At 42.0% G+C, this 27,665-nt stretch overlaps 1 protein-coding gene and 1 non-coding gene across 2 annotated transcripts in view; both read right to left on the bottom strand.

Moving 5' to 3' along the window:
• oca2 (oculocutaneous albinism II) overlaps positions 1–27,665 on the bottom strand; it is a 503,930-nt gene that overhangs the window by 216,044 nt on the left and 260,221 nt on the right. The window lies entirely within an intron of this gene.
• On the bottom strand, positions 8,463–8,533 carry trnag-gcc (transfer RNA glycine (anticodon GCC)). Its single transcript has one exon. It is a non-coding gene; the product is annotated as a tRNA-Gly (tRNA).

Below are 27,665 nucleotides of genomic sequence, written 5' to 3'. Positions count from 1 at the left end.
GGTCCTTAATAATGAATGTTGCTTTTCTGAGGCATTGTCTTTTGAAGATGTCCTCGATGCTGGGGAGGCTAATATCCATGATAGAGCATGGCTGAGTTTACAACATTCTGCGGCTTTTTCTGATTCCGTGCAGTGGCACCTCCATACCGGACCGTGTTGCAATCAATCAGAATGATCTCTACAGTACATCTGTAGCAATTCACTGGGGTCTTTAGTGATATACGAATTCTCCTCTTACTCCTAATGAAATATAGCCATTGGCTATATTAGTCTTTGTGATTGCATCAATATGTTGAACCCTGGATGTATCTTTAGAGATGTTGACACCCATGAACTTGGAACTCTTCACCCATTGACACCTCAATGAAGACTGGTGTATGTTCCCTCGACTTCCTCTTCCTGTAGTCCACAATGAATTCTTTGATTGTACTGAGGCTGAGTGCAAGGTTGGTGTTGCGACAGCACACTACCGGATGATCTACAGTATCTCACTCCTGTACGCCTCCTTGTCACCATCTGATATTCTACCAACAACAGTTGTATCGTCAACAAATTTATAGATGGCATTTGAACTGTGCCTAGCCACACAAGAGAAGAGCGACGGGTTAAGCACGTATCCTTGAGGTGTGCCTGTGTTACTTGTCAGTGAGGAGATGTTATTTCTAATCTGAACTGCCTGCAGCCTCCCACCAAGGAAGAGGGGGAGTTGGAGTACAGATACCCAGGTTTTCAAGCTTTTCCAAAGGGAAATTGTGCAAACTCCACGCAGACAACATTAAAACTTGTTTTCCAACCCTATATACACTTGTGCAGATGTTAAATTATGGGCAACTATTCAGCTGTAGGTGGTTATCACAGTTTTGGACCTTTAGAGTTGTCATTCGGTCTTAGAGCAAGGGATACGGGCCCTTCAGCCCCACATGTCAATGCTGAGCATATTGTCCTCCCACTTAGCCCAAATTTCCTGCATTCAGCCCATATCCCTCGGAGCCCTGCTCCTCCATGTACCCATCCAAGTGCTTCTTAAATGAAATCCTTGCACCTGCCTCATCTGCTTCCTCAGGCAACTCGTTCAATATGATCACCATCCTCTGAGAAAAAAGTTACCCCCACTCAGTCCCTTTTAAATCATTCCCCTCTTGCCCCAAATAATGCTGCTTCATTTCGGAATGCTTTTCCCTGTCCTCCCCTGAGAGCTTCACTTTTATTTGCTGTCATTAGTGTCAGCTTTGTTTTTATTCCTCTTCTTTCCTGGCATAAAACCAAAACTAGTTCCAAACTGTGGGAACGATAATAGTTAAATTTAGAGGTATAGGTTACTGATGGAGAAATGAAAATTCAAGCTTCCCTATAACACCTGGGAAATTTAAATTCAAATGATTAAAAATAAATTCTAAACTTCTTTACCAAAGTTAATTTAATTCACTGCCCAATGGGGGTATGATTGTGGTTCTGTTACAAGAAGTACAATTCAGAGTAATGAGTCAAGGGCAGTACCTCACAATGCAGCACAGTAGCTGAGAATATTACATAATCCTAGATAAGAGAGCATTACAGTGCCTATGAAAGTAACAAATTGTCGTTAAAAGAAGTTCCCTGGTTCAATTAAGTGGGCCAGGGATTGATGTCGATGCCCAGTCTGGGTTATCTGTGACTTCAGACCCACTCTTAACTGGCTTCCAAATCATTAGGTTCATGAGCAATTAGGGATGGAAGGTAAATGCTGGCAATGTTTAGCAGTGTAGAACTGCTGCCTTACAGCTCTTGTTCAAAGGACAAACTGCTGGAAAAGCTCAGCAGGTCAGGCAGCATCTGCGGAAGGAAATGAATACTCAACATCCAGTTTCCAATGTCTCTTGTGCCTTCATATTTCTAGTGCCGTGGGTTCACTGCTGGCATCTAGAGCTGTCTGAATTAGAGAGCATGTGCTGAACAAACTCCAGTTGTTTTTTCTGGAGCAACAGACGGAGGGGAGATCTGATAGTAGTTGAGAAAAATTATGAGAGACACAGAGTATACAGCCAATATATTTTTCCCAAGGTTGATATTTCTAATTTCAGAGGGCATGCTCTTAAGATGAGAGGGGATTCAAAAGGAGATGTGCAGGGTAAATTTTTTTCCCCTCTTTACACAGACTGTAGAAGATGTCTGAAGTGCACTGTCTGGGTTGGTAGTGGAGGCAAATTCAATAGAGGGGTTCAAGATGCTCTTAGATAGAGTAAATGCAAGCAGGCCTTTTACACTGCGGTTGGGTGAGACTAGAACTAGAGGTCATACGTAAAGGGTGAATGGTGAAACACTTAAAGGAACTGAGTGGTGGTCCCAAGTGTGGAACGAGCTGCCAGCAGAAGTGCTGAATGGCAGTACAATTTTCAAATTTCTCTTTCAATATTTTTATTAGTTTCTACATATAAGAATACAGAGTACAAGAAGATATATATTATAAATCAAAAAAAAGATAAAATAATACCAAATACATTATATTACAATCACACTTGCAATCACATTACCCTATATTCATGGAAAATTAAATCATAACATTGAAATGTAATAATTTTATTATACAGAAAAAAAGTCTAAACCCATTACCAAGATCAGAGCTGTTTGGTAAAGAAAGAAAAAAGGAAAAAAAATCCTTATCATAAAGTGAAATATGTTATTAGCCACCATCTGTACTTTAACAGCAAGACAAAGGTTTTGAAAATAGTTCAAAAATGGTCCCCACAATGTTTGAAAGTTTTGGCCAGATTCAGAAATTGAACAACGGATCTTCTTTAAAATTAAGCATAACATAACATCACGTAACCATTGAACATGGGTAGGCAGAACGACATCCTTCCATTTAAGTAAGATCGCCCTCCTAGCTAAAAGGGAAGTAAGCGCCAAAATGTGCAAATCAGATGTCTCCAAAATAATATCTTTTCCTCCAACAATACTGCATAGGGCAGTCAAAGGGTTAGGCTTAAAATTTACCTTAAAAAGTACCGAGAAAGTTTGGAATACTTCCTTCCAATATCTTTCAAGAGTCGGACATGTCCAAAACATGCGAATTAATGAAGCTTCTCCATTGTTACATCTATCACAAAAGGGAGATTTATCCGAATAAAAATGAAATAGCTTATCCTTAGTCGTATGAGCCCACAATTTTCAAATTTAAGAGAGTTCTGGATAAGTACATGAATGGGCGGGGTACAGAGGACTGTGGTCCAGGTGAAGGTCAATGGGACAAGGCAGAATAAGAGCTCAACAAGGACAAGATGAGCTAAAGAAATACAGCATGCATCTGTAGACCTTCACCAATTTACATACATGCACCACTGAAAGCATCCTATCTGGAAGCATCACAGCTAGGTCTGGCAACTCTTCTAACTAAGGCCACAAGAAATTGCATAGAATTGTGGGTACAACTCAGTCCATTGTGAAAACCAGCCTTTCCTGCATGTCTATAATTCTCATTGTCTTGAAAATGTAACCAGCATAATTAAGAACTCCTCCCACCCAGACAAACACTTCTCCTCCCCCTCCCATTGTGTCATTCATCAACATTATGCACCATGTCGTATGACTGCAACTTGACTTTTTATCTTTTCCACTACCCTGTGCAGTTTAAAAAAGAGCACCAATTTGTAATATGTTGATGGGAAAACTGATAATGATGGGTGTGACGCAGGACTATGTAACTTTGAGATTTACAACACGGGTCAAACAATATGGCTTACACCAGAAGTGAATGGTAAGTTAATTAGCATGGAATTGGTCACTGGCTTGACTGTTTCAATAATTCAGTCTACAAAATGAGTTTGAATGCCATTTCAAAGATACTGAACTGAAGCCTGCAGATATCTAATAAGAACTTGTACTGGAGAAAAGATAATTCCTGTGAAATACAACTACCAACAAGCCACATTGGGTTTGTAAGAGGTAAAAACAGGAGGGCCAGCATTGTGGGGTCATAATTGGCTGAGGCAACTACAACTTGATTGGAGATCTGTCCACCATCTGCAATAAAAAGAGTCAACTGAAAATGAATTAAGAAGGGTACTGGAAGATACCAGAGAAGTATTCTAGGATGACATTGGAAAACTCAAACATACCAAGGGTAAAATAATGTTAAATGAAAATGCCACACCCAAGATTTGTAAAGCCCATCTGGTTTCTTATACCATCCCTGATAAAGTAGCCAGGGAGCTAGATCACATGGAGGCTGACGTAATTCTTTCCAAGGCTGAGTGGAGCCCATGGGGAAAGCCAGAGGTTGCAGCTGTCAAGAAGAATGGCTCTGTCAGGATCCATGGAGATTTTAAGGTCACCATCAACCCAATACTGAAAGTAGACCAATATCCTCTTGTCCAGGATAGTGAACTTAGCTGAGACCGACCTCAAAAGGAGTATGCAAGACACCAGCTGAGACAAATTAAGGGCTCTTCAAACAAGGAAGCTTATTGTTTCACTTTTGGACAGGTAGCCCTGGCATGGGATCAAAAGTGGGTACTTGGCAGAACTAGACCACTCTCCTATGCATTGCAGATTGAGTCTGATGTCCCCTGGAGACAACGTATTGATCAGTTGAGGAGAGCAGAGTCAATTGTTAGAGAAGAAAGGTGTCCAAAGTTGTCAGAACCACTTCCTGCAGTTCCAGATTCAGCTCCTACAACCACCGCGGAGGAGACTCCAGGACCTGAGATCATTTCACAGCCTCACTTGCCAAGGAGAGTGACCCTCCTTGTCAGGAAAGATATTGTGCCACAAGAGTAAGAAATCCTGCACATCAATTAAATCTTTAGGCCTGAACGGGGCAATTTAAAATTTATTATGCTGTGGGTGTCTGTATAGAAGTTGTACTTTATATATACTGGATATAAATCCCCCCCATGGCTTTCACAACCCACCTTGGCTGACCATTGATGATTACCCTCTCACTACAGTTGATCAGTTCACCTATCTGGGCAGTGTCATCTCCAATGAAACAATGAAAGTGTAAGGGACATTGCCAATCGACTCACCAGAGCCAGCACTGCCTTTGGGAGCCTCCAAAAACATGTGTGGAAGAACGACCAGCTATGTCTGTCCACAAAAATCCAGGTGTACACGGCTGATGTCATCACAATATTGCTCAGCTTCCAAGCATCGAAACCACCTTGCTGCTCAAGCAGCTCCGCTGGTCAGGCCACTTGTTTGACATGGACAGCTCAGGTTACCGACAGTAGTACTCTGCGGAGAACTCTCTCAGGGCACGCAAGAGAGATTGTGGTGCCCTGCGCAAGAGGTACAAAGACAAACTTAAGCAGCAGCTCTCTCTGGCAAATATTGAGGCCAACGAGCGGCTGCAGCTGGCTTGTGACAGAGACTGCTGGAGAACGCTGATCCGCGGAGCAGTCAAGGATTTTGAGGAATCCAGAAGAGCGACTGCTGAAGAGAAGAGGAAACACAGAAAGGATCCCAGCTGTTCCCGCGTTCCTACAGCTCCAGAGTCTGCAGATCCAGAATTGGCCTTTTTTAATTCTGTTATTGCTTTTTCCATGTACAATCTCGAAGTATTTATGTTGTCAGATAACCTGTGCAGATGGCTTGTAACTTTAAGCATTTTTCTGTCTCTCAATACATGTGACATTAGTTAATCAATACCAAATATATCAAGTTCGAATTCAATTGCCATTTAACCGTATACATGAATACAGCCAAACGAAACAGCATTCCTCTGTGGCCACAGTGCAAAACACAGTACCAAATGTTACACACAGCATCTGAGTCATACAGTCATAGAAAAGGACAGAACTGAAACATCTAGTCCATGCCTAAGCATTTAAACTGCCTATTCCCATTGACCTGCACCGCTACCATAGCCCTCCATACCCCTACCATCCATGAACCTATCCAAACTTCTTTTAAGTGCTGAAATCAAGCTTGTATGCACCACTTGCTCTGGCAGTTCATTACATGCACTCACCACCCTCTGTGTAAAGAAGTTTCCCCTCATGTTCCCCTTAAACTTTTCACTTTTCACCCTTAACCCATGACCTTTGGTTGTAGTCCCAACCAACCTCACTGGAAAATGCCTGCTTGCTTTTACCCTATCTACACCTCTCATAATACGTTCCAAAGAATAAAGTCCTAACCTATACAATTTTTCTTTATAGCTCAGGTTCTCCAGTCCCAGCAATATCCTTGTATATTTTCTTTGTACTCTCTCAAAATAATTTACATCTTTCCTGTTGGTAGGTGACAAAAACTGCACACAATACTCCAAATTAGGCCTTGCCAATGTCTTATACAACTTCAACACAATATCCCATCGCCTGTAACTCAATACGTTGATTTGTGAAGGATAATATGTCAAAAGCTTTCTTTATGACTCTACCTACCTGTGATTCCAGTTTCAATAAATTATGGACCTGTATTCCCAGATCCCTTTGTTCAACAACACTCCTCAGTGCCCTACCATTCACTGTGTAATATCTATCCTAGTTTGTTACAGAAGTGCAACAATTCACACTTCTCTGCATTAAATTCATTTTTAGTCCATTTTTCCAGCTGGTCTAGATCCCGCTGCGGGCTCTGATAGTTTTGCTTGCTGTTCACCACACCGCCAAACTTGGTGTCATCCGCAAGTTTGCTTCTCCAGTTAACCACTTTAGCATCCAGGTCGTTGATATTGATGACAAATAACAATGGACCCAGCACTGATCTCTGTGGCACTCCCCCAGTGACAGTCCTCCAGTCAGAGAGGCAACTGTGACTCTCTGGTTTCTCCCACAGTCGATATCTAATCCAAGCGACTGAAACTTCTTGACCAAACCCCCATGCAAGCTGTGTACATACATCTATTGATGCTTCTGGACACATCTCCAGTGATGTTCCTGGAATCATCGGGTGTTTCGGGTCTTTCAACATCATACAACCTCCTCCAGGTGACCCAGCCGGGGCTGATCAGACCCCAGCTTGTGTCCAGATGGCTAGCTGTGTCAAACGTTTTGCTAAAGTCCATGTAGACAACATTTACTGCCTTGTCTCCATCAACTTTCCCGGTAACTTCCTCGAATAACTCTATAAGACTGGTTAGGCACGCACAAAGCTATATCTATCCAAATACCCATAAATCCGGTTCATTAAAATACTTTCCAATAACTTTCCTACAACTGATGTCAGGCTCACCGACCTATAATTTCCTGATTTATTCTTAGAGCCTTTCTTAAACAGCAGAACAACATTTGCTATCCTCCAATCCTCCAGTGCCTCACCTATCACTAAGGATGATTTAAATATCTCTGCTATGGCCCCTGCAATTTCTGAACTAGGGGTCCAAGGAGCACCTTGTGGGTCTTGGGGAATTATAACCCTAATTTGCTTCAAGACAGCAAAAACACCTCTTCCTCTGTAATCTATATAATTCCGTGAAATCAATGCTGCTTTGCCACACTTCTATAGACTCTGTGTCCATCCCCTGAGTAAATACAGATGCAAAAATAATCCAGTTAAGATCTCCCCCATCTGTTTTGGCTCCTCGCATGGATTACCATTCTGGTCTTCCAGAGAACCAGGTTTGTCCCTTACAATCCTTTTGCTCTTGATATATCTGTAGACTCCTTCACCTTGACTGCTAGGGAATACTCATGCCTTCTTTTAGCTCTCCTGAGTTCTTCCTTAGTGTTCTCTTGCATTTCTTATACTCCATAAGTACATCATTTGTTCCTACTTGCCGAGACCTGCCACTCACTGCTTTTTTCTTAGCCAGCACCTCAATATCTCTTGAAAACTAAGGTTCCCTGCACGTGTTATCTTTACCGTTTATTCTGACAGGCATATACAGGATTTATACTCAGAAATTTTAATTTTTGAACCCCTCTCACTTACCAAGTACACTTTTGCCAGAAAACAGCCTCTCCCAATCCACATTTGCCAAATCCTTTCTGAAACCATCAAAATTGGCCTTATTCCAATTCAGAATTTCAATCTGCAGAGCAGACCTATCTTTTTCCATATTTGCTTTGAAACTAATGTCATTGTGACCTCTAGATACAAAGTGTTCCTCTACACACACTTCAGTCACCTGTCCTGTCCCAGTTAATATGTGGAAAGTTAAAATTACCTACTATAACAACCTTGTGTGTCTTGCAGCAGTCTGCAACCTCTCTACAAATTTGTTCCTCGAAATCCAGTGAGCTGTTGGGTGGTCTGTTAATGTGGTCATCCTTTCTTATTCCTCAGTTCCACTGATAAGGCGAGAACTAAATTCTCCAGCTTGTGACATTTTCCCTGACTATTAACTTCCCTGACGCCCCTCCTCCTTTAACCCCTCCCACTCTACCACAACTGAAACGGTGGAATCCCAGAATATTGAGCCGCCAGTACTGCTCCTCCTGTAACCAAGTCTCACTGATGGCTACAATATCATAGTTCCATGTGTGTAATCCATCTGAGCTCATTTGCTTTTCCTATGATATTCCTTGCAATAAAATCCATTATGCATTGGCCGGGAATCGAACCCGGGCCTCCCGCGTGGCAGGCGAGAATTCTACCACTGAACCACCAATGCAACACAGCTGTCACATATGTCTACAATAGCATTAAAGGGGGCAGTCACCAAAACAAAAAGTCCAAGTCCCTGGATGGGATGGCTTGTAAATTGATGGTGCATAGGATGTTGTCCTGCAACCTCACAGCTGTCCTCATCTCCATAAAATAATTTACCTGTGAGCATTTAATTCCATTAAGTAGCTTTTGATGGTTATGTACTCAGAAATGTAAGTATTTAAAGAATTCTTTCAAAAGCAAAATCTATCATTGCTTGAAGATGCAACAGCACTAATGATGTTATTTTGTACAGGGGGTCGGGTCTTCAGATGATGCTGACTTTACCCTTTTCTGATATCCCTTGATCATCTGCAGAAATCGGGCTGCCTGTTTAAGTTATACAATGACACTGTTGACCTCACTTTAGCTGCCTTTTAAAATTTATTGCACTTGTGCTGAGAAGCGCTGTCCAGCTGGAGTGGAGCCGATTGAATAATTCTCCTGTCAATCAATCCTGATAACTACAAACTATTAGTGTCTGGGATTGATTTTAGTTAAAAATTCACTTCATTTTTGAGGAGAAATCACTCCAATGTTACTGGAAAAAAATGCAGTTTTTTCTGTTTACTTCACTTTCAATGAGCTGCTTTCAAGTGGAAAGCGGCGTACAAGAGTGAATAGATTTAAAATGGTCCTGTGGGGGCAACTTTTTCACACAATGGGTGGAGGGTATATTGAACAAAGTGCCAGCAGAAGTGGGAATATTTCCAACACTTAAGGCATTTGGATAGATACATGGATAAGAATAGTTTAAGATCATAAAGACTATAAGATATGGGAGCAGAATTAGGCCATTTGGCCCATTGAGTCTGCTCTGCCATTCCATTCATGGCTGATTTATTATCCCTCTTAACCCCATTCTCCTGTCTTCTTCCTATAACTCCTGACACACTTATTATTCAAGAACCTATCAACCTCTGCTTTAAATATACCCAATCACTTGGCCTCCACAGCGATCCATGGCAATGAATTCCACCGGTCATGACCCTCTAGCTAAAGAAATTCCACCTCATCTCAGTTCTAAAGGAAAGTTCTTCTGTTCTGAGGCTGTGCCCTCTGATCATATACTTTCCCAATATAGTTTTCATTCTTCTAAACTCCAGAGAGTGCAGACCTGGAGCCATCAAATGCTCCTCATATGGAGAGGGTTGGGGGTGAAATACAGGCCAAATTGGACCAAAAGGGATTAGCTCAGACAGGCACCTTGGTCAGCATAGATGAGTTGGGCTCAAAAGTCTGATTCTGTGCTGTTTAACTCCATAGTTCTGTGATCCTATAGGGCTTTGGCATGACACCTTAATCAAGAAATGGCATCTCTCTTCGTGCAGTTGAGATTTCTCATCAGGAACTGTTTATTCCTTTCATAAATTCTGCCTGACTTACTAAATTCCTCCATCATTTTGTATGGGCAGCTGCTGGGACAGCAATGTTCCCCTGAGGACATGTGATTATTGAAGCATCTCACTGAGCAGAGGTGTTACATTCAAGCCAGGTGCTTCCTTGTGGGGGAGGTGAGGAAAATTACAAAGGCAAATAAATCATTCAGCTCCCATGTGCTTCCTAGAAGAAATATTTAAAAAAGCAGACTGTTCCGCTCCTTGGCCAGGTGAAACAGGGGCTTTTTAAAACAAGTTTTAAAACCGAAATATTAACTTTGGTAGTGCGCCTGTTAAATAGGGGCCGTGGACAATTCTGATTTGATGGAGATGGACATGAAAGCACAGAGGAACATCTGGAAAAATTTCTGAAACACTCATTTGCTGCTGTCGTTACTGCGCGGTCGGGAATCTTTCGGAGGGAAAGCCTCAAGATCTCCGGTTTTGCCTGCTGTTGGCAACCGAGATGGAGGTTGAATCATTCGGATAGAGATGGCGCTCAGTACTTGGTGTCGCAGAGCTGATCAGAGCTCGAAGTTTTCGGATGACTCAGAGTCAGACTGTGGTTGGGTATGGCAGGGAGAGTTTTTCTTCCTTCTCCCGTCTGCGTGAGATGTGCGACATTTGAGAGACTTTGAACTTTTACTGTGTTCATGGACTTCTTCATCAAGTTCTGGTATTGTTGCACTGTTGTAACTATATGTTATAATTACGTGGTTTTGTTAGTTTTTTCAGTCTTGGTCTGTCCTGTGTTTTGTGGTATCACACCGGATGAAATATTGTATCATTTCTTAATGCACGCATTACTAAATGATAATAAAAGAGGACTGCGTGTCTTCATAATCTAACCTAATTTGCATCAAGCAGGTTACGCAAAAAGAAAGGCAGTAGCAGCATTCTGCCGTAGAGTCACAAATTCATACATGAAGGATGCAAGCCCTTTGGCCCAACTCGTCAATGCTAACCAAGCTGTCTAGCTGAGCTAGTCCTATTTACCTGCATCTGGCCCATATTCCATGTTCCTGCGCTTTATGACAATAAAATAATCTGAATCTGAAATGCAGAAAGACATTTACCTAGAATTGAAGAGGTGGCAAAAATTATGCACTCGTGCTGCTTATTCGCCCAGTTTTTATGATATGAAATTTACAACAATGTCATCCATGTCAGCAAATACAAGAGGATAGAAATGCCCCCAAAGCACATTCCTAGCAAACAAAGGCATCAAGCCCATTTTAAGGAATTGAATTGGCAACAATGCTTCTGATTTGGTATCCATCTCCAAATCTTTCCCTCTCAATTTACCTTTTCTCTCCAACTCCATACCTTGTCCATGCAAAACAGTCATTCCCTACATGAATTATGAACACCCCTCACTTCAAAGTGTAATCACTCAGTCAGGAATACTCCTGGATTCATTAAGTGAGAAGTACAGAGTGTGAGACGGTGTGTGAAAGGGGGAATATTGTTTGTTGAGTATAAGTGGAAATCTCAAACTCACTTTAACGGCAAAGAACCTCAGAAAAGAAAGGAAAAAGCAATCCCTTCAGTTCTTTAGGAAAATAGAGTTACATTATGGCACATTATTCAATTACACTCTCTTGTTCCTTGATAAATGATACCCATGGCGAAAAATGTGCACTACTTTTGAGCTGTTAGCTGCTGTGAAGCTGTAAAGATGTTCACTGTTAAATCCGATGCGAGATGCCATTCTCAGATGTAAGGTAGGTTTTTTTCTTTATTATATAATACTAGTGCATGGATACTTGTGGAAATCCACAAAGAAGGTAAAGAAGTAATTAAATTATTTAAAGGTATATTACCTCTAAGGTTAATAATTGAAACTGCAAATGCCAGTGACTAGTCCCTAGATTTGTCAGTAATGAGTAACAATTCTGTGTTTAAGTAAAATCACATTAGATCCCCTCTTCCTTTACTGATTTCTTGGTTTCTACATTCTTAAGTTCCTATAAAATTTCCATGTGGCAATATATTTTGCATTTAATTGAGATGGATAAATTTCCAAATACTGTACAGTATTCCACATATAACATCCAACTCCGCAGACACCTTATACAATGAACGCTACTTCTTGCAGCAAACCAGAATCAGTTTTAATGTCTCTGCCGTATGTTGTGAGTTTACTGTTATGCGGCAGCAGAACATTGCAAAATATAATAATAAAAACTAAGTTACAGTATATATATATATATATATATATATATATATACACATATATACACACACACACACACACACACACACACACACATACATATATTTAAAATGTTAAATTAAATATCATTATCATTATATGCCATCATATAACATAGGCGATCATGATCTCCGTGACCATGACTGCGCTTGGCAAAGTTTTCTACAGAAGTGTTTTGCTATTGCCTTCCTCTGGGCAGTGTCTTTACAAGACGGGTGACCCCAGCCATTATCAATACTGTACAGAGATTGCCTGGGTCAGTGGGCATAAACAGAACTTGTGATATGCACCAGCTGCTCATACGATCATCCATCACCTGCTCCCATGGCTTCATGTAACCCTGATCGGAGTCAGGGGGGTGGGGGGCGGGGGCTAAGCAGATGCTACACCTTGCCCAAGGGTGGCCTGCAGGCTAGCGGAGGGAAGGAAAACCTTACACCTCCTTTGATAGAGATATACCTCCACCCCACTATCCATAAAGGAAATTCTTACAAAAAGAAAGAAAAAAAAGTAGTGATTGTGGGTTCAATGTCTATTTATAAAACTGATGGTGGAGGGGAAGAAGCTATTCCTGAATTATTGAGTGGGTGCCTTCAGGCTCCTGCACTTCCTCCCTGATGGCAGCAGTAAGAAGAGGGCATGTCCTGGGTGATAGGGATTCTTAATGACACATGCCACCTTTTTGAGGCATCGTTCCTTGAAGATGTCCTGCATGCTGGGGAAGCTAGTGCCCATGATGGAACTGACTGTGTTTACAACTTTCTGCAGCTTATTTTGATCCTGAGCAGTGGCACCTCACCCCCACACCAGACGGTGATTCAGCCAGTTAAAATGCTCTCCACAGTACGCACCTGTAGAAATTTGAGAGTGTCTTAGGTAAAATACCAAATCTCCTGAAACTCTGAATGAAATATGGCCACCTTAATGCTTTTTAGAGAAAGGATACTTTCTTAAGTACAGTATTGGCATAAGGAGCAGGGAATTCATGCATGGCTAGCTTCCACAAATTTGGTGAGGTAGAGGTACAAATAAAACCCTGTGAGGTATGGTGAGTTACAGATGTAATGAAAACCTGTTTGCAACACGTCCCAGGCATGCAGGTTCAGACAATACACATACATAAACTATAAAAGTCACCTACCGATAGGAAAGGTATCAATAAGATTGAAAGAGTACAGCGAAAATGAACTTGGATTTTGTTGGGAATTGAGGACCTGAGTTATAGGGAAAGGCTGAATTGTTCAGAAGCTTTTCCCCTAAATCTCAGGAGAATGAGAGGAGATTTGATCAAGTGATACAAAATTATGAAGGGTATCGAAATGCAAGCAGGCTTATCCCACTGAGGCTGGGCGAGACTAAAGATCATGGGTTAAGGGTTAAGGGTGAAAGATGAAATGTTTAAGGAGAATCTGAGGGGGAGCTTCTTCATGCAGGGGGTGGTGAGAGTGTGGGAGTAGCTGTCAGCAGAAGTGGTGGATGGAGGTTTGCTTGCAACACAAGAGAAGTTTGGAAGGGTTCACGGATGGAAGGGTATGGAGGGCAATGGTCTAGGTGCAGGTCGAATGGGACTAGACAGAATAATAGTTCGTCATGACTAGATGGACCAAAGGGCCTGTTTCTGTGCTGTAATACGCTGTGACTCTATATGACAGTGAAGACCAAATAAGAACATAAGAACATGAGAAATAGGAGCAGGAGTAGACCATCCGGCCCATCGAGCCTGCCTCGCCATTCAATAAGATCATGACTGATCTGTCCGTAAACTCATCTCCATCTGCCTGCCTTTACCCCATAACCCTTAATTCCCTTACTATGTAAAAATCTATCTAACTGTATCTTAAATATGTTTAGTGAAGTAGCCTCAACTGCTTCCCTGGGCAGAGAATTCCACAGATTCGCCACCCTCTGGCAAAAACAGTTTCTCCTCATCTCCATCCTAAATCTTCTCCCCTGAATCTTGAGGCAATGTCCCCTAGTTCTAGTCTCACCTACCAATGGAAACAACTTTCCTACTTCTATCTTATCTATCCCTTTCAAAATTTTATATGTTTCTGTAAGAACCCCTCTTGTTCTTCTGAATTCTAGAGAGTATAGTCCCAGGCGACTCAATCTCTCCTCATAGGTTAACCTCTTCATCTCTGGAATCAAACTGGTGAACCTCCTCCACACTGCCTCCAAAGCCAGTATAACCTTCCTCAAGTATGGAGACCAGAACTGCACACAGTACTCCAGGTGCGGCCTCACCAGTACCTGTATAGCTGCAGCATGACCTCCCTGCTCTTGAATTCAATCCCCCTAGCAATGAAGGCCAACATTCCATTTGCCTTCTTAATAACCTGTTGCACCTGATAAATAAAGACTGAAAAACAAGATATTAGTGCAAAAGTAAAATAAGATCAGAGACAAGTCCATTGTGCAAGAGTAGTCCATGGTGTTCTATTGCCAAGGTAAGATTAGGTAGTATATTAGAAATAGGATATTGATAATGTCCATATAATCTGTTTCAGAATTTTTGAGTGAGGGATAACAAACCAGGAATGGTAACTATTCTTAATAAAAAATGGGAAGCTTAAATCCACTTGAGGAAATAGACAAAGCCTCAGTTTGATCTTCCATTTGATGGTAAAACACTTCTAACTGTGCAGCATCAGCCTTGATCTTTGCACTCTGAAGTGGAAGTAAGAGCAAGAATTCTTCAATTCAAAGGTGAGAGAGCTACCAACTGAGCCACAGCTGACACAATGATACATAGTCAGGCTTTCAAAGTAAGCACTCTCTTTTAATGTCAATGTGACCCTTACAAGCCACCACTTTCCATTTCACCACTTTTCCTTTTACAAAGTCTATTCTTCCCAAATCTAATGATCATTTCTCTCATAACAAACATTATTCTAAATGCTCTCAGTGTTTGCAGTGAAATGTTTCATTTCCATTCACAAATATTGCAAATTCACAAATAAATACAAAGTCAGGGATTCAGTGCATGACTTGAGAAGCCAGAGATTGCATTAACACAAGATATTCTGCAGATGCTAGAAATCCAGAGCAACACACACAGATGCTGGAAGAACTCAATAGGTCAGGCAGCATCTGTGGAAAGGGAACAAACAGCTGACATTTCAGGCTAAAGCCCTTCATCAGGAATTCAAAAGAACATACATACACATATACATACATATATACATATATCTTCTTCCATTAGATGCACAATGAACTGAAAACATAAATGTTTATTACATTCCTAGATTCAGGGAGAGTATCTAAAAGTTGGACATTATGTTGCAGTATTACAAGACACTGGTTAGACTGCACGTCGACTTTTGTGTGCAACTCTAGTCACCACACCATGGGAACGAAAATACTGAGGAGATTCATCAGGATGTTACCTCAATTGGAGGGCTTTAGTCATGGAGAGAGATTGGATTGGCTGAAGGATGATCTGATAGAGATACAGTGCCTATAAAAAGAATTCACCCCCTTGGAAGTTTTCATGTTTTATTGTTTTACAATATTGAATCATAGGGGATTTCATTTGGCTTTTTTAACACTGATCAACAGAAAAAAAATCTTTCATGCCAAAGTGAAAACAGATTTCTACAAATTGGTCTAAATTTATTACAATCATTAAACACAAAGTAATTGATTGCATAATTACTCACCCACTTCAAGTCAGTATTTAGTAGATTCACCTTTGGCAGCAATTACAGCCTTGAGTCTGTGTGGCTAGGTCTCGATCAGATTTGCACGTCTCAACACTGCAACTATTCCCCAATTCTTCTTTACAAAACAGTTCAAACTCTGTCAGATTGCATGGGGATCATGAGTGAACAGCCCTTTTCAAGCCCAGCCACAAATTTCCATTGGACTCTGACTTGGCTGCTCCAGGAAACTAACTTTACTGTTTTTAAGCCATTTCTGTGTAATTTTAGCTTCATGCTTGGGGTTATTGTCTTGCTGGAAAACAAATCTCCCAAGTCGTGGTTCTCTCACAGACTGTGTGGGTTTTCCTCCAGGATTTTCCCGGAGATCCTTATTCCACCTGACATCAGAGACATATCTCTGTAACGCCCTGGGGAAGGTTTCACTGCTAACGTAATGGTTTCTCTGTAGCAACAGTGTGTTTGGGTTATGACTAGAGATAACAGGGGCTTTAGAATGTACAGCACCCAGTGAAGGGAGTGGTTTTCTTTCTTGTGTGACCGAGAGCAAGGGTTTTGTGGGCTTTTGTTTGGCAGAAGATAGAGAGAGAAGATGCCAGAACAGGGAAGTCATAGACTGCAGGATGGAATGGACATGGCAGTTGGGAGTCAATGATGCCCGGGGGAAATCAATGAGAATGAACAGACAGGAAAACAGTGAGCTCCAACATGCATATTAGACATTAAATGGACCCTTTTTCTTTTTGTTTTCTTTATTAACCCTATAGTCAAATTAAGAACTATAAAGATCAATTGTTTAATTGCATATTGTGTACTGTTTGTTATTTCAGGGTACTGATTTGTAACAGGGAAACACATTGTGCAGCATCCACACAAACAAGATCTCTCAAGTTTGGCCATGCCAAAGGCTGTCTTACCCTGGACTAACGCCATTGGTCAAACCTGAGGGTTATGTCTCCACACCATCTCCCAATATGACAAAAGTTTTTAAAGTGTTCTTAGATAATCACATGAATATGCAGGTAATGGAGAAATGTGGACCATGTGCAGACTGAAGGGATTAGATACCATTAGCTTAATTAGTTTGGAACAACATCATGAGCCAAAGGGGATGTTTCTGTATACTTTTGTGTTCTATATAAATACATATTGTGGGTGATACCAATGTACCAAGCTTTAAATGCTTTTGTCATATTGGGAGGTGGTGTGGAGATATGTCTCTGAAGTCAGCTGGAAGAAGGTTCTATGGCCTGATAAAACCAAAATTAAGCTTTTTGGCCATCAGACTGAACGCCATGTTTGGCGTAAACCAAACACCACACATCATCAAAAACACACCCTCCCTACCTACTGTGAAGCATGGTGGTGGCTGCATCATGCTGTTGGGATGTTAGTTTCATGAAAGCCTAGTTTCAAGTAATACCCAGAGAGCTGAGATAAAACTGGGCAAGTTAAGTTCTCCTGACATTTATATGTGACGTTATACCAAAGCTCCACCTGGTCAATTGGGTAGATACAGAAATTCCCATGGCACCATTTCATAGAATGGCTGAAGAGCTATACAATGAGATGATGCCATGGGAGCTTCTACACTGGGTGTCCACTCAGCATCCCCAAATGATAGGTTGTCTGATCATTATCACGTTGCAGTTTGTGGGAGCTTGCTGCGTGCAAATTGGAATGCTATGTTCCAGCATTGAACATCAACTATAATTTTAATTTTTTTTTAAAATAGTAGTATAAAATCAGATTGTGAAGACCATATTAAAATAAGCCTTCTTTATTTTACATAAAGGTGATTAGCCCATAAGGAACACCAGTGTCTATATTAAGTCCTACTCAGTCACCACTCAAGACTTCATTGGCAGTTCCCAGCCTCCCTCTCAACATTTCAAAAATCCATACTCACATTTGCCATTCATGGCTTCATGCTGGACAACATTCAATCCATCAGACCATTAAGTTGTTGCTCTTCATAGACAATGATTAGTTCCTTTTCTCTCCATGGACTTCATTTTCCATCTTAGCACCATCAGCCCTATCCATCACAAATGCTTCCTTCTCTCTACACTCATGGCCTTTTCACAAACAGACAGTTGAACTCTATTCATAATTTCATGAAGTCAAAGGCAAATTCAAAGTAAATGTATTATCAAATTACAGGAAAATAAATACATCCAATCAAATGTATGAAAAACTATACATAAGACAGAAAAACAACCAATGTGCAAAAAAATTGTGTAAATAATTAAAAAGAAAATATAATACTGAGAATATGAGTTGTAAACTCCTAGAAAGCGGAATCTGTAAGCTGTGGACTCAGTTCAGCGCTGAGGTGAGCTGGTTCAGTAGCCTGATGGTTAGACCATAAAACAATTAGGCCAATTGGCCAAACAGGTCTCTCCACCATTTCATTATGGCTGATCTATTTTTCCTCTCAGCCCCATTCTCCTGCCTTCCCCCATATCCCTTCATGCCCTGACCAATCAAGAATCTATCAACTTCTCCCTTAAATATCCATAAACTCTTGGCCTCCACAGCTGCCTGTGGCGATGAATTCCACAGATTCCCCACTAGCTGGCTAAAGAAGTTCCTCCTCATCTCATTTCTAAAAGGACACCCCTCTATTCTGAGGCTGTGACCTCTGGTCTTAGACTCTTCCACCAAAGGAGATATCCTCTCCACCTCCACTCTATTACGCCTTTCACCATTCAATAGGCTTCAATGAGGTCATCCCTCATTCTTCTGAATATTCATAAATACAGGCCCAGAGCCATGAATGCTCTTCATATCACAAGCCGTTTAATCGTAGAATCATTTTCATGAACCTTCCTTGAATGCTCTCTAGTTCCAGCCATACTTTCTAAGATAAGAGGCCCAGAACTACTCACAATACTGCAAGTGAGGTGTCACCAGGGCTTTAAAAAGTCTCAACATTACATCCTTGCTTTTATATTCTAGTCCTCTTGACATGAATGCTAACATTGCATTTGCCTTTCTCACCACAGACTCAACCTGCAAACTGCCATTAGTGAATCCCGCACATGGACTCTGAAATCTCTTTGCACCTCAGATTTTTGTATTTTCTCTACCAAAGTGCATGATCATACACTTCCCAACACTGTACTCCATCGCCCATTTCTTTGACCATCCTCCTAATCTGTCCTTCCATAGCTTCTATTTCCTCAAAACTGCCTGCCCCTCCACTTATCGTCATATATTCTGCAAACTTTGCAACAAAGCCATCAATTCCACTATCAAAATCATTGACATATAGCATAAAAAGAATCGGTCCTCCACAGACCCCTGTGGAACACCGCTAGTCACTGGCAGCCAACCAGAAAAGGCTCCCTTTATTCCCACTCTTTGCCTCCTGCCAATCAGCTACAACTTTATCTATGCTAGAATATTTCCTGTGATACCATGGGCTCGTAGCTTGCTAAGCAGGCTCATGTGTGGCACCTTGTCAAAGGCTTTCTGAAAATCCAAGTACACAACATCCACTGATTCTCCTTTGTCTATCCTACTTGTTATTGCTTCAAAGAATTCCAACAAGTTTGTTAGACAAGATTTTCCTTTGGGAAACCATGCTGACTACAGCCTACTTTGTTATGTGCCTCCAAGTACCCGAAACCACATTCTTAATAGTTATAGGGTCATATCTGTTTTTGATCTGGAACTTAAGTTCAAGTTTAACTATAAGTTTATTGTAGTTTCATCCATTTACACATATACCACCATATGAAATAACATTCCTCCAGACCAAGGTGCACATCACAGTATATATATGTGTGTTCACCCATCGTCAACGTCGATGAGGACCTTGACACCATTATTATGGAGACTAGCGCGTGGTTTGGATTTAAGTGAGGGAGAGTTGTGCAGCGTCAGCCTCACTCTCTCTTCCCAATTCCCATCTGGATCTAGCCGCAAGACAAAGTCAAGATGACTGGAGATGGAACTAGGCGCAGTGGACGACTAGGACGTCTTCTGTGTCTTGTCCTGCTCTACACGTTCCACGACGCTTGCAGAGACCGCCTTCTTGACCATTGGACCTTCCATTGGTCTTGTCCGCTCAATCCGCCAGAGTCTGTCTTCACATGCTGGGATAGACAACTCCTTATTTCACCAAGGGTTTGAGACCCGTCGGCTACCTTCACCTGTCGAGGCCGTTGCCCAGGGTGTGGCCGCTGTCACATGCAAACAGCTATAGGGAGCCACAGGTGAGAGTTGAGTGCCAGGTGGAGACCAAAGGTGGACTAACTGCCTTGAAAAGGACGCGACATGTTACCCACCAGAGGTGCTACCCCTCCCTGATACCCCATACACCCCAAAGTATATAACACAGAGTAATATTACCACAAATAAATTAACAAATAATAAGGTGCTTTTACAACACAAGTTAAAAAATAAACCATATAATGCAACTGGCGCTTCATATATGATGAGAGCTGAGAAGTAGCAGGAAGTTCAGTAGTCCCATGACCTGGGGGTTTCCCATCCTACCAGTCCTTGTCATAATACTATTGTACCTCCTGCCTGATGGTAAGGGGCCAAAGAGATTGTTGGACAGATAGGAGGGATCTTTGACAATACTAAGGGTCCTGGTGACTATCTCAGATGTGTGGAAGACAGGCCTTTCAGCAGTCCTCGCAATCCTTCATAGGGTGTTGTGGTCAGATGTCTTGCAATTCCCATACCAGACAGAGATGCAGTTGACACTGTCAATGGTTGACATTGTCAGAATGATGGTTGAGCCCTAAAGTCTGCATTCATCTCTTTAGTCTTGTCCTTGTTGAGACTCAAGCTGTTGTGCTCACTCCTTTCTACAACTACTCTACCTCTTCTCTGTACTCTCTCATCATCGTTGTTGATGTGGCCAGCCACTGCCATGTCTTCAGCAAACTTGATGATTCAGTTTGAATTGAATCTGTCAGTACAGTCATGCATCAGCAGCGTGAACAACAGTGGGCTGAGCTCCTATACCTCCTACCCAATGCGAGTAGTGAGAAGAGACCGTGGCCTGGATGGTGGGGGTCATTGATGATGGAACCAAACCTTCCTACATAACCTGATGTCTCTGCATAAACCTAGTTAAGAACCTAACATGAACATAAAGTATCAATTACTTGTGATCTAATTGAATAGTCGATGAGGTTTGAGGAGCAGAATAACATTCTGCTTTTCCATTACACCTTGTTGTATTTATAGCTTGCTTCTGAAACCTAATTGGCTTTACTCAAGTGCACTGCTTTCATGTAATATTGTGAGACCTAAATAGTTTGTTCCTTAAGGTTGTTATAGCCAGGGGTGGTAAGGGGAGCTCCCACTACCTATTAAATGCTCCCATTGGTGTGCACCTCAAATTGCCTCTGACAACCAAATCCTGATCCAGGCTTTCATGTGTGACTTAGCTACTAAACCTGGTGAAACTGTTTCTATTGACAGGAGAGGGGCAAAGGCAGGTTACTGGCCTTAAAACCAATTGTTTCAGGCAGGTAGGATTTGTCAGCAGTGGTTGTCAGCTTATCTGGGAGCAGGAAGGCTTTGACAGTAAACCCAAAGGGAAAACTACGGAGCTGGAGTCCCAAAAGCAGTCCTACGTTGAGTTCACGCTGATTCGCAACTCCTGCGACAATGCTGTTGTCAAACTGTATTGGACTCTGCCATTCCTTTGGATTCATCAGATGTGTGGAGAGATGGAGCATGCTACATGGGCAACAGCTTGCTCTGCATATGGCTCTGCCCAGGGTTAAATATCTAGATAGCTAAGGCACAACAACCATCGTCGACCCTGACCAACAGAGGCCTCTCTCTCAAATAGCTTGTCATTTACCAGTCTTGTCTCTGTATATAAATACATAGCGTTGATGGTGCCAGTGATTTGCAAAACCTGCCCCTCCATTCATTATTCAGAACGGCAACCCAAAAGTTAGCAGACATAGCATCACCAGCTTCCATTGCAGTGAAACATAAAATAGTCAGCGAGTTCTTAAAACAAACAAGGGCTAAAACTCCAAAGAATTTTTGATGCCTATTATCTAAATTCATAAAACTTTCTGGTCTCTGGGATTGCAGGAAAATCTTAATTGGAATCCTCAACTGGATCATCTGCAAATAAGTATATAATCTTAATTTTCTATACACTGCCTGACAGTGTTAATAAATGGTCTAAGAGTTTACTTACAGTATTATTGTAAGATAGTGATTAATAAAGGAGGCAAGCTTCCTTATGCAGAGAGTGGTTGAAAACAGGACATGCGGCTATCAGGAATGGTTCAGGGAAAACCACAGATAAGGAGACGATGTCTAAGGTATCGAAGAAAAGGAAGGACTATGCTGGTAGGATCAAATGATTGCATATAGGACATAACTACAGCCAGAGGTCATGTGTTAAGGATGAAAGGTAAAAAGAGAAACATAAGGGGAAACTTCTTGACTCAGAGGGTCATGAGAGTGTGGGGTGAGCTGTCAGCACAAGTGCCCGTGTGAGCTCGATTTCAAATTTTAATTGGAGTTTGGATAGATTAACGGATATAAGATCTAGGGCTATGGTCCCAGTGCAGGTCAGTAGGATTAGGCTGTTTTGGCATGGATTAGATGGGCTGAAGGGCCTGGTTCGGTTCTGTGCTGTGTTTCTCTATGACTCTATGACTATGACAACAATCTCTCAGTTCCTTCCAATATAGCAATCTTGCCCTCAGCTTTGTTCTCCAGAGATTGCACGTTTGCTAACGGTATCCAGGGTAAAGGGGGGTCTCATTCTTCTGTCTTTCGGCCTGGTTTGGAGACTCCTCCCTCTAGATTCAAAGTTCATTTATCATCGAAGTACATATGCAGTATACATCCCTGAGACTTGTCTTCCCACAGACAGCCACTAAAACCTTGGAACCCATTCAGAGAAAAAAGAGCAACCCGCCCTCACACAAAAGAAAACAAATTGCACAAACAGCCAAAAAAAAAACAAGAGCAAGAACTACAGAATATAAAACACAAAATTGAAGGAGTCCAGGCGTACTCAGTTCAGTTCAGTCTTCCACTGGGTCGTTCTGTATCTGTGGGCCGCCCTAATCAAAATTGCCCAAAATGGCAACAAAGAAAGGAATGACCAGAAACACATCTTAACGTGTACTACAACTACAATCCACAAACTGCGTCAATTAAACCTTGCACAAGACCCAGGCCTTCAGCACGATCCTCTGGCAGCATCAAGTGAGGAGAGAGACCATTGAACATGGAGACCTTCCCGCGGCAGCAGCGAGTGAGAGGCCAGTAGACGGCACTGAACACCCACTTCCACCTCGATGATTTCAATCTTCCTCAATGAGGAAGAGCAAGAACAAGATCTGCCTCCATCTCAGCCATGGTGATGAACCTCTGAACGCTTAAAAGTGCCGTACCTGCTTGCTTGAGAGGCAAGTTCACTGAGTCCTTCAGAAGACCATAAAATCTGTAGTTTATTAAGTCAATTCCTTGGTATTATTATTTTGGAGGACATGTCCTGGGCCCAGCACACATTCGATTACAGAGAACGTGTGGTAGCACCTCTACTTCCTTAGGAGTTTGCAGAGATTCTACATGACAACTAAAACTTTGACAAACTTCTTTCGCCGTGTGGTGGAGAGTATATTGACAGGCTGTATCACAGCCTGGTATGGAAACACCAATGCCCCTGAATTGAAAAGTCTACAAAAAGAAGTGGGTATGGTCCAGTCCATTATGGGTAAAACTCTTTCTACTATTGAGCAGATCTACACGAAGCATTGGCACAGGAAAGCAGCATCCATCATCAGGGACCCATATTACCCAGGTCATGCTCTCTCCTCGCTGTTGTCATCAGGAAGAAGGTACAGGGACCTCAGGACTTAACACCACCGTGTTCAGGAACAGTTATGGCCCATTAACCATCAAACCATTGAACCAGAGGGGATAACTTCACTCAACTTCCCTTGCCCCATCACTGAACTATTCCGACAGCCTATGGACTCGCTTTCAAGGTTCCTTCATCTCATGTTCACAATATTTATTATTGTTATTATTTCTGTGCAGCTCTCCAGTGAAATGATATCGTATTTGTAAGTAGGACGCCGTGCACAATTCTGATTTGATGGAGGCAGACATGAGAAGGCACAGAGGAACATCTGGAGAACTTTCTGAAATGCCCGGTTCACTGCCGCTGCTACTGCGCGATCGAGAATCTCCAGAGGGAAGGCGTCAAAATCCCCGGCTTTGCCTGCTGCTGGCGACTGAGGCTGGAGCTGAAGCATTCGGCAGAGATGGTGATCAGTACTCGGTATCGGAGGGCTGATTGGAGCTCGAAGTTTTCAGATGACTCAGAGTCGGACTGTGGTTGGACATGGCAGGGAGAGTTTTCTTCCTTCTCTCGTCTGTGTGAGATGTGGACTTCCGAGAGACTTTGAACCTTTTTTTTTACTATGCTCATGGCCTGTTCTTCATCAAGTTATGTTATTGTTGAACTGTTGTAACTATATGTTATAATTATGTGGTTTTTGTTAGTTTTTCAGTCTTTGTCTGTCCTGTGTTTCTGTGATATCACACTGGAGGAATATAGTATCATTTCTTAATGCATGCATTACTAAATGACAATAAAAGAGGACTGCATGTCCTCATAATCTAATCTAATCTAATCTTACATTCCATGCCACTGACCCCTGACCCAAATCATTCAAGGACCGTGTGGTTGCTACCCATGCATCAGCCTCCCCACAGTAAACAAGGTCACACATAGACATTCTCCATTTTGGGAATAATCCCTTAGGAGAACATCATACTCGACTCGCGCGATCACACCACTATCACTAACAACGTATGATCCAATTCTCCTGCCAGATCATATTTTGCACTTTTTCAACTGTAAATTTCAAAACTCTTAAGAAGAAAAGCAGGATAGACAAAGGAGAATCAGTTAGAACATAAAAACATAAGAAATAGGAGCAGGAGCAGGCCATCCGGCCCACCGAGCCTGCCCCGCCATTCAATAAGATCATAGCTGATCTGTCTGTAAACTCAGCTCCATCTACCTGCCTTTTCCCCATAACTCTTAATTCCCTTACTATGTAAAAACCTATCTAACTGTATCTTAAATATATTTAGTGAAGAAGCCTCGACTGCTTCCCTGGGCAGAGAATTCCACAGATTCACCACTCTCTGGGAAAAACAGTTTCTCTTCATCTCTGTCCTAAATCTTCTCCCCTGAATGTTGAGGCAATGTCCCCTAGTTCTAGTCTCACCTACCAGTGGAAACAACTTTCCGACTTCTATCTTATCTATCCCTTTCAAAATTTGTACGTTTCTATATGATCCCCTCTGAATTCCAGAGAATATAGTCTCACACTTAAGTGGCTCTTCCCACACTTACTGTCCTTACTTTTGACTGGAATATACTTTTGTTGAGCACTGTGAAAAATCTCTTTGAAAGTATTCCACTATTCCTCAACTGTCCTACCAAATAACCTTTGCTCCCAATCTACATTAGCCAACTCCTCTCTCATCCTGTTGTAGTCTCCCTTGTTCAAGCATAATACACTAGTTTTAGATCTAACTATTTCATCCTCCATCTGTAGGCAAAATTCAATCAGGTGCCCTTATACTCATTGTCCTTTTGGAATCCAGTGACCTAAGCAATTTTTGCGTTTTACTTTTATACACTCTACTCTTACTCTTTTCTTGACTAACTCTAGCTTTGGTCTCTGCATCACTTCCCTCTTCTTTTCTGTGTGGGTTCCCATCCCCCTGCCAGATTGGTTTGTAACGTCCCCAACTGCACTAGCAAACAATCTCCCTCAGACTTTGATCCTGGCCCTGCCCAGATGTAGACCATCCAGATGGTACTGGTCCCACTTCCCCCAGAAGCAGTTCCAATGCCCCAGGAATCTGAAACCCTCCCTCCTGCACCACCGCTCAAGCCACATATTCATTCTGGCTATCCTGCTATTCCAACTCTGGCTAGCACATGGCACCAGTAATAATCCTGAAATTATTACCTTTGAGGTCCTACTCTTTAATTTATCTCCTAGCTCCCTAAATTCAGCTTGTAGGACCTCATCCTGCTTTCTTCCTATATCATTAGTACCTACATGTACCACGACAGCTGGCTGCTCACCCTCCCCTTTCAGAATGCCCTGCAGCCTCTCCGAGACATCTCTGACCCTTGCACCCAGGAGACAACACACCATACGGGAGTCCTGTTTGCAGCCACAGAAACTCCTCTCTACTCTCCTTACCATGGAATCCCTTACCACAACAGCTCCGCCACTCTTTTTCTTGCCCTCATGCACAGCAGAGCCACCCACGGTGCCATGATCCTGGCTACTGCTGCCTTCACCTGGTGAGCCATCTCCCCCGACAAACTCCAAAGTGGTATTGACGTAGAAAAGAGAAAAAAGGCAAAGGAATACAAAGAGTGGAAAGTAGAGACTCAAAGAGAAAAAAAAAACAAAAAGCAAAGCAGAGACAGGAGTAAAAGTAGATTATTTTCTGAATACTTTTACTTAATTACTCCTCCTATTCAGTCCCACTGAATTTCTGCATGGTTTTGTTATCTCTGCAAGAATTATAATTATCTCAGTTCTCTCTGCTGTACTTTTATATTCCAGTATCACCATATAGGACGCATTCAGAAAGCTCTACCTCTTATTCATATTTTTCCAGTTTTCCTTTAGCTTTAGAGGTAAAAGAGAGATAAAGTAAATTAAAACAATGACCACTGACATTCATCCGCCGTTGTTACATAACAATCAGGGACATAGCAGAAATTTAAGCCAATAACAGAGGCTGAAACCTCAATGCTAGAAAACACTTCAACTTACACAATTATTGTACCATATTTGGAGTATTGTGATCAACTGTGGGCCCCATATCTAAGAAGAGATGTGCTGGCATCGGAGAGGATCCAGAGGAGGCTTACAAAGATAATCCTGGGAATGAAAGGGTTAAGATATGAGGAGCATTTGATGGTTCTGGGCTGTACTCACTGGAATTTAGAAGAATGAGTGGGGATCTTATTGAAACCCACAAAATATTGAAAGGCCTAGATGGAGTCAATGTGGAGAAGATGTTTCCTGTAGTGGGAAAGTCTCAAATAGAAAGATGTCCTCTTAGAGCGGAGATAAGAAAGGAAATTCTATAACCAGAGGGTGGTGAATCTGTGTGTTTCATTGTTACAGTTGGCTGTGGAGCCCAAGTCATTGGGTATATTTAAAGCAGAGGTTGAAAGCTATTTGATTAAGAAGGACGTCAAAGGTGATGGAGAGAAGGCAAAAGAATGGGGTTGAGAGGGAAAATACATTAGCCATGATTGAATGGTGGAGTAGACTCAATGGGCTGAATGGCCAAATTCTGCTCCTACGTCTTATGGCCTTATGGTCTTATTAAAAGCGATTAATACCTGGCACTTTACAAGAGAAAAGGAGATGATGCAGGAAGGAGGGCTTCAAACTTTTGGATCACTGGGCTCTCTTCCAAGGAAAGTAGGATCTGTACAGAAAAGACGGCTTGCATCTGAATTGGAGGGAAACTAATAACCCAGTGGGAAGGTTTGCATGCTGCATGGGGAAAAGGGCGGGGGTGGCGTAGAGAGTTTACACTAAAGTTGCAGGAGATTGGGAACCAGGGTGCCAGAACAGATAGTGGAGTGGTTGTGCAGAAAGATGTCGTTGAGCCAACAAACAAAGTCAGGAATCAAAAGATTGAACATGGTGGGACTAAAGTTCTGAGCTTCATATTATTTCAATGCAAAGAGTATTGTAGCAAAGGCGGAGGAGCTTAGGGCATGGATCAGCGTATGGAATTATGACATTGCAGACAGTAGTGAGACTGAGTTGC

The sequence above is a fragment of the Mobula birostris genome, chromosome 7 (assembly GCF_030028105.1).
Source record: "Mobula birostris isolate sMobBir1 chromosome 7, sMobBir1.hap1, whole genome shotgun sequence".
Classification (NCBI taxonomy): domain Eukaryota; kingdom Metazoa; phylum Chordata; class Chondrichthyes; order Myliobatiformes; family Myliobatidae; genus Mobula; species Mobula birostris.
Note: the sequence above shows the minus strand (reverse complement) of the source record. Positions and strands in the feature narration are given on the sequence as shown.